Here is a 9,041-nt window from a genome sequence, read left to right as displayed (position 1 = left end):
TTGCTTCTCGCAGTGAGGGAACCGCCAGAAGGCCCTCAGTGCTGGACCTCAGTGTCTGGGCTGAACGATGGGGGTGGAGATGCTCCTTCAGGTTGTTTCTCTGTGCTGTGCGAAGAAGTGCTTAATTTTTTTTGTCCTTCATTGGATGGTCCTGAGTTTTATAAGGTGGGGAGGGGAATGTCTCCCTATCCACTTTCTTCACGCCATGCTTAATCTGGTACACACCTCTGTCATGCTCCCTGCCCCCAATTTCTTGTCCTTTTGTCTATAAAAAAAATCCCTTGCTGCTGCCTTTCTTCAAGGAGGAGGTGGGAGCAAGATTGCAGCATTTATCTCATAACAATGTTCTTGGCATGCTTCCAACCTGATTTCAGGTGGGATTCAGTCGCATGCCTGCAAATTCAGGTTGCGCAATCGTCGTCGATTGGGAGGCCTCGATCAACAAACTTGTTTCTCCAGAAGTCTGGACGTTTGTGGTAACAAAAGTGACGGGGGGATGCACAAGAAAGTGTTCGATCACACTGCCTTTGATGCAACGTCATCTAATCTGCCCACAAACAAATCGGAAGGAATGTTCACTTCACTGGGAAGCGCTCTTAAGTTAAGCAATGTTTCTGCCATTTGCACAATATACAGCCTCTCTCTCAGGCTTGGATTCACTCCCTGCAAAAATGGGAGTCATGATTTACCTAATAAAGCTGTTATGAGAGAATGGGCAAGGGCTGGAAGGCAGCTGGAGTTATGAAAGTGTAATGTAAACTGTTCGTGGGACTTCATGTTTTTGGCAGAGTTTTGTCTGTCAGGTTTAGGAGATTGGAACATCTCAAGTCCTTTCCCGTGCCAAGCTTTCCAAATAAACTTCTAAGAGGCATTTACCAAGCAGAAATGTGCTTAGCAGCCCCACCTCCGCTCCTCAAAACAGGAAACCCAGTCAAGCAGCCTAACGGAACAGAGGGACAATGCGCTGACACCACTCTGCAAGAAATTAATCCACTCGTGTTCACCAACCCAATACATTTTGCTGCTTGAGTGTCATGGACTGGCTGGATGCAGAGGAACTGGGGGAGGCAGCAGCTGGAGGACTCACAAGGGAACCCCCAAGGGAAGAAGGCACAAAGCCAGGGGAGTCGTGGTGGGACGACAATGAGTGGTCAGAGGGAGGAGGAGGAGCAGACTAGGAGGAGGAGGTGTTGGAAGCAGAAGTGGTAAAAGGGTTTAGTGAGCAGGAGGAGGTTGTGGCAGAGAGCAGTCCAGATTCAGAGGCAGAAGCAGAGAGGGAACAAGAGGCAGAGAGGAGGCAGGCTGCTGAAGAAGCCAGGGAATCGTCCCAATCCTGCTGTGGCCAGCCCTCCCCCCCCCCGGTCTCCCAGAACACGGAGAGGAATGAAGAGGGTGGAGTAAAGAGAGAAAAGACGAAGGAGCCTTAGGCTGCTAGGGAAGGAACCAGGGGAGGAGGAGCCTTAGGGAGTGGTGGGAAGTCCTCGAAGCTGCCTCATTGGGGGCAAGGCCTACTGGGAAGAGTTGCTGTGCTCACTAGGCCTGTTTCGTTTCATTGGAATCTGTACTTCTCAGGATAGAGCAGGGCTGTGCAGAATTACTAAAACAGCAGAGAGCATTATTGGCTGCTCTCTCTCTACCTTATCTATACCACCAGGTGCCATAGAAAAGCACTAGACAAATCAAGAGATTCAATGCACCCTGGTCACCGTTTCTTCGAGCTCCTGCCATCGGGACGGAGATATAGAACAATGCAGGCAAGAGCAAGCCGTCTCAGGAACAATTTCTTCTCTAGAGCGATTTTGGCCTTGAATGGAAAGTCTGGACTTTGAAGCCATCTTATTTTACTTGTTATATTGTACTGTATTGCACTGTTTAAATTAGGGTTTTGTAGTAATTTTGGATTATGTGGAATGCTTTATCTGAGTGGATTTGGTAACTGAGTAATTTCGTTGTTCCCGTGAGGGGACAATGGCAATAAAGATTATCTTATCTTAACTAAAGAATTAACTTCACTGACACCTTGTGAGTTATTGCCGACCCGCTCCTGGTTCCCGCCTAGAAACTGAGGTGAAGAATAGGGCACCTCCCTGCACTGCTTGTAAAGAAGCCGACCAATCTGGCAACAGGACAGGGCATCCGAGGACAAAAGACTCACTAGAGGGGCACAGAGCACTATTCCCCAACACCTTTTCTACCTCCCAACACTTGCTGCCCAGGTGGCTAACTCACTCCACCCTGGGTGCTAAGATCAGCAGAGGGTGCTCTCTTGGCTGTTCTGCCACCTTCAAATTTGGCGATGGATTGAGGAGAGGGCCTTCTCTGTGGCAGCCCCAGAAGTGTGGAGCTCCCTCCCTGCAGAGGTGCGCCGGGCACCTACATTAATATACAGCTTTCAGCAAATGATAAAGGCACACCTCTCTACCCTAGCTTTTGACACTTGGGGTATATGTTTTAGGACACGATTTATGCCTTTAATTTTAAATTGTTTTTAATTTTATGTGTAATATTGTGTTTTAGTATAACTAGTGTGTTGTAATTGCTGTAACCCACCCTGGGACCTTGGGGTGAAGGGCAGGTAATAAATTTTAATAAAACTATAATAATAATAATAATAATAATAATAATAATAATAATAATAATAATAATGTAGCTATGCATGAAAATGCAAACTGGGGCACATTTTTCCTTCAACCCTGGCCCTAGCAGCTTCTGGGAAAGTGCAGTCCTTGGCTCCTATTTATATATTATTTATTCTTCTGTTGATCCCTTTCCCAAAACTCCCTGCGGGACAGAGACCACCTTTTGACATGTGCCCAGTTAAATAAACTTGAACTCCCACAAATCAAGCCAGATCCTCCTGCTTCTGCAGGAGTGGGAGAGACACTAACTAAAAATACACAGCTTTGGGATCTTACCTCTTTCAGAGTTCAAGATCTCCCCCTTCTTCATCCGAGTGATGCATGCTGCTTGGCAGGGACCAGCAGTTTGTCTCTCTGGAAAAGCTGTTTAATTTGCTTGGCTTTGGGAGCGGGGGCCGAATCATGGCTGCTTTATTAGCTGGAGAAGGAAGAATGCAAGACCAGGTTCTGCTTTGGTGCAAGGTGGGGGTCAGGAACCTCAGGCTTAGGGGCAGAGGTCATTTCTGGCCTTTAGGACTTTCCTTAGCCTCCCCCCTGCTTCCCAGGACACATTCAGCAATGCCCTCTTCAAGCGCTTTGGGCTGGCTAGAATGCGGTTCTTGAGCTGCGATTATACTTCTTGCTTGGCTGGGTAGACATTGGCACACATAGAATCTGCTAGTTTTCCCCTGCTATGCAGAGATTTACATTCCTTTCGGGCAGGTTGGGGAAATTGGGGGGAAAGGAGCAATGTTGAGATATCAAATACCAACCATCTCAGAGCCTACGATTGGCAGGTGATGCCTTGTTGGTGAGCTGGGAGCTGCCTGATTGCTGCTGACCCATGACAGGGCCTTTTCAGTGGTGGCTCCCCAGTTGGGGAATGCGCTCCCAAGTAAGGTACACCTGTCTCCATCATTCTTCGTTTTCAGGAGGAATTTGAAAACATTTCCTGTTTACTTAGGCATTTGGTGGCTGAAGAATACTATTCCCGGGAACTTCAAGATCATTGGATGGAAGAATGTTTTTAACTACAATTTCTTTTAGAGTGTTTTTAATTGTAATTGCTTTTATAGTGTTTCTGCTTTGCTTTTGATTTTAAATTGTGTGCCTGTTTGTTGCCCTAGGGCTCCTTGGGGATGAAGAAAGGCGGGATATAAATTCAACAAATAAATAAATATGGTCTCCCACATCAACTCTGTTGTGGACCTTATGTGCCATTGCTTAAGGCAGCCTTCCCCAACCTGATGCACACCAGATGTTTTGGACAATGGCTCCCATGATCTGGCTGGGGCTGGTGGAAGTGGAGACCACAGGTTCTCCACCACTCTGGTTCAAGGGGACCAGAGGTAAAGAAGGAGGCCGGGACTCTATTATTTTAATGGTTTCCTAGAAAAGAGAACTGGAGCTATTGCAGCTCATCATGCAAAGGTGAGATAAACAGTGATTGCTACCCCCCCCCCCCAATGTGGAGCTATCATGGCACCTTTAAACCTGGTAAAGGGTATGGCTATCCCGAACAATAAATGCAGCCCCTTTGCTCAGATGAGCACAGCTTCTCCTTGTGCTGTTTGCCACTGTTTCTCTTAGCACAGAGGAGGAGGAACCAGCCTTCTTAACCCTGCCAAACCTCCGCTGCCCATTACCTTCCCTACCACGACCCTCCTCCTCCTCCTCCTCCTCCTCCAGCAAGGGCCCCCCATGGAGATCTTCCCTGGAGTCAGACAGCTTGATCCTTGCAGCTGGCTCCAGGCCTACTCCAGACTGTACGCATTAAGCTGCAAATGACCCAGTTGCAAAGGCACTTGCAAACTGCAAGCAAAGGAAAAACTGTGGCTGAGACCGTTGCGTGAGAAGGAGGAGGAGAGGGCTGCAGCCCGGAAGACGAAAGGAGCAGCCCAAGAGCTTTTGCTTGTTTGACTTTCTTCCCATATTTTTTGGGTGTGTGTGTGTGTGTTGGTGAAGGCACAGAGCCTCTTGGTCATGAAAGAGGTGACCCACCCTACTCCGCAGAGCAGGTGTAGGGAATCTTTGGCCCTCCAGATGTTGCTGAACTAAAATTCCCATCCCTGCTCTGGGATGTAGGGTCGGGGGGGGGGGATCACCTCTGTCAATGGACACAAGGCTCTGTGGCTTCAGCCATGATCCACTAGCCCAAACCAACAGGTGGAATTTCCCCGCACCATTTTACATCACTGCCACCTAATTAAAGAATTTTAAAATCTAATGAATGTAGGTAAAACAGAAACACTGCTGGACTGGGAACACTGAATTCATAACAAAGCCACTAGTTATTTGGTGATGGTGTTTTTAAGAGTAAAAAAAGATTTATACAAGCTGAATTAGGATGGAATCTAGGATTTAAAAGAAAGGATTGGAAAAAGCTGAAACATCTTTTTTTAGATAAAACAGCCATTCTCAAAATGAAAATACTTCCAAGAATTCCAAGAATGTGGGAAGGCACGGGGATGGGGGGAGCCCAATTGAACAAATGGCAACAAAACATTAGTGGCTTTATATTGGATAGTAAAAATAAAATAGAACAAGGGTTAAATTAAAAATAATATGTACACTTAGAGAAAAGGGTGGGTTTTCTTTCCTGGATTTAAGAGCTTATTTTTATGCCAATGGTCTGGTGTGATTATCTGGCTTGATCAAGCTACAAGACATTGCATACACAAATTAGAACAAAGTTTTCTTAAAGAGTGACCAATGAAATATGTAAACAATCTTGATGTGAATTACATGCTCTATACTGCATCGTTGTATTTTGTACTATTATTTGATGTTATAAGAACTGGAAAAAACACTTTTTTTAAAAAAAGGTTTTGTTAAAGAGCCTCTAAACGTCTTGTTATGGCTGAAGATCCTCAAAACGAAATTTTCAACAGATACAATTTTTCAACAAATACTGCCTAGGGAGAGGCAAAAAGGAAGACGTTCTTCTCCAGATTTCCCCCCAACTCTGCTTTTATACGACCGAGATTTAATTTGAATGGCATTATAACGATCTTTTCTTTTTAAACGACAATGAAAGGTAAATAACAAATACACTGACTAGATAAGAGAGATGGTCAGATTGCCAACAAATGAGATGAAATGGAGAATGCTGTACCCCTAATTTTTGACACACCTATGTCACAGGTGATAAAAACCTTTTCATCCCGATAGCATCCAACAGCCGTACCTGCTAGATGTATTTGGTAACTTGACATCAGAAGAGGCATTCTCTCCTATGTGAGAGAAAAGGGGGGTGCCTCTTTTAGCACAGTATTATCATGTGCAGTTTTTAATGGGCATTTACAGCGCTTCACAGCCTGTTTACTCTCATATTTCTCACACACATGGGGCAGGAGGTTTACATTTTAATTTACAGAGTTAATCCTCCATCCATCTCCACCAATCACGAGGAAACGGAAGTGGACAGTAGCGTACCCGAATATACCATCTGTTCTCCAATCAACTCCGAAAGGTTGGAGGACTTTCGGTTCCCAAACCTCCGAAAGAGTTTTACATTGGTTCAGACAAGGGAGGCAAACTGACGTCAGGTTCTCTGCAGCCTTTGGTGTCTAATGATGATCCATACACCCACCACATGTTCTTACACAAGAACTACAAAGCAATCTTGTTCGAGATCTGGAGCTGTCCAAGGCCAAAGCGGAGTTACTGGGATCAAGACTTCAGCAATGGAATCGTCAAGGAAAATGTCTGACCGGCAGTTTGCACCTTACCAATAACAATAACAATACCTTTATTGTCATTGTACAACCTGTGTACAATGAAATTAAATTAGTCTCCCCCCACCCACCCAAACACTCAATCTCTTATCGAACAACACACCACCTCGCAAGTCAATTGCGCTATGTTATTTTCCGTTCAGCAGCCTAACAGCCCACGGATAGAAGCTATTTTTTAGCCTGTTGGTACGGCTGATTATACTTCCATATCTCCTGCCTGAGGGTAGAAGATTAAAGAGGTGATGGCCAGGGTGTGAGTCATCCCTGAGAATTTTTCTCGCTCTCCTAAGGCAACGATCCCTTGCGATGTCATCTAGCGGGCTCAGGGGACAGCCTATAATATCACGTGCTATGATCACCACCCTCTGTAGAGACTTTCTGTCTGTGGCTGTCAGGCCAGCATACCACACTGTGATACAATATGAAAGGACACTTTCTATCGTGGACCGGTAAAAGGAGTTCATCAATTGTTGTTTAACATTATTCTTTTGCAAGACCCTGAGGAAATGGAGTCTCTGTTGGGCCTTTCTGACCACCTGAGTTATGTTGATTTTCCAAGTGAGGTCATCACTAAGGTAAACTCCCAGGAATTTAAAGGAGACTGTCTTCTACACCGCCCCCCCCCCTGGATATACAACGGGGCAGGTTCCCCTCTCTTCCTCCGGAAAGATGGCCTTACTTCAGAGTAACTTATTTACTTACTCCTTACTTCAGAGAGTAAGATGGCCTTGTGTTCTGCTATGATGTAGATGGTCTGATGAATGTCCTCGGAATCCCGTGACCCACAAGAATGGTGACTATTCATAGACTCCTCAAAATTGAGTCTCAAGGCGGTGTAGCTGCATAATGGAAAAAGACCTCCCTCCATTCCCGTCAGACACACTGTCTACATGGAAGAAACCCACAGCAACCTAAAAACAGCTGTTAAGACTGTATTCAATATGGCAAGTAAGGGTGGCATCTCTGTGGTGACTTTGTGCAGCTGGAATATACAAAGTACTCTGTTTTTATGTGAATGGGGCAGCCAAGCAAAGGCTTTGCACTACGTGAAGAGACTGGTCTCCGAAGGATGGAGAGAAGAATGTGCAACAGCCAGCACTGGCAGAAATGCTCAAAATCCTACTACCGCCCCTATACATCAATCTCAGTCTGGTGAAAAACTTTTTTAAAAAATAAATGGACCAAACTGAATCAGCTTTCAAATACCTGGCTGACAAATTCCCTTGACTCAGCAAAGCGAAAATTAAAAGGGGAGTCTTTGTTGGTCCTCAGATCAACAAGCTCCTCAAAGATGAGATGTTCAACAACCTGCTTCAGAATGACGAGAAAAAAGCTTGGTCTGGTGTCAACTAACTTCCTTGGGAATGTCAGGGCAGAAAACTACAAGGAACTGGATTAGGACATGTCTCTGTATCACAAAGATGACTGCAAACTTTGCTTGGCTTTTACAGTACATGATGTATGTATATAATCCTCGATTATACAATAAACTATTACAGATCTCTAAGAATGAGTAACCAATTTTGTTTTCAGTGTCATATTCATGTTTGGCACCTCAGAATCTGCAGAGGCATGATTTTTGTCAACATTTGTTGTGCAGTGTTACCTAGTCCCTCCCAAGGTGAGCTAAATCTGACAGGATAGCTTACTCTATGGTTTTAACCCCTTCATGCATTAATTAGATGCATGCATGTTGGTTATGTGAGGCTGGCTAGGCCACAGTAGTAATTGTGTCTTGCCAGTTTCACCAGTACTGCCCATTCCAAGACTGAGATGCACATAGAATGATATTCAAAAGGATCCCCCTTAACCTTGCACAATCTCAAGAATATGGTGGTCAACTAAGCCATCTCCAATAAAGAGGACAAAAGAGGATAAAGTGCTAATTCATTTGGAAAGATGCAAATGTAGATATAATTGCTATACTGTAATTTTATTAGAATACATCTCACTATAGTGGGGAAAACTTGTGACCAGGTGACCTGTGTACCTTCCCAGTCTGTTGTCCAGTGGCAACTTTGAGGCCCCTTCATATCTCCCTGAAGATTATTTACATTTAAGAACTAGAATTGGACCAAACAGCCCTTCAAGCAGAGGTCCAAACCTCCATGTCACATGGCTGCCCTACACTAGACTCATTAGATGACAAAACTTCAGTCTGACTGGACTTACTGCTCAGTACAGATGTAAGAAGGCACCGTTTTCCTTTCCGTCCTGCATTCATCGCATGCAATATTTCCATTTAGCTGCAGTTCACCTTCTGCCCAAACTATCTGTCTGTCCGCTATGCCAAAACTGCATACCTTAAATATTTTACATAATTATTACATTGTGTTGCCAATACTTTATTTCATCACAATCCTTTCAATACAAAGGAAACCCTTTGCATGAATTTTCATTCCAGATGGGACAAATAAGCATACATTGGCAGTTTGTGTTCCTGTTTCTTTCAGAATTCTTTGACATCTGTCCTGCTGAGATGAAGGGAAAACGTTAACATTGCTGAGTTAAGGGGGAGAAAAGATGGCTTCAGACTCAGGTGCTTGGTGGCTTCAGTGAACCGTGTAGATTTCTCCCAGATGCTGAGGATAATTTGCAGGCTGTATTAAAAGCGGTCCCCTTGAGTCTAGGAGAAAAAACCTGACAAAACATCACCAAAAAGTTAAGAGACAGACAAAATGTGGAA

Source organism: Zootoca vivipara, chromosome 6, assembly GCF_965207765.1.
Source record: "Zootoca vivipara chromosome 6, rZooViv2.hap1.1, whole genome shotgun sequence".
Lineage (NCBI taxonomy): Eukaryota > Metazoa > Chordata > Lepidosauria > Squamata > Lacertidae > Zootoca > Zootoca vivipara.
The sequence above is the reverse complement of the archived record's forward strand: the minus strand, read 5'-3'. Positions refer to the sequence as shown.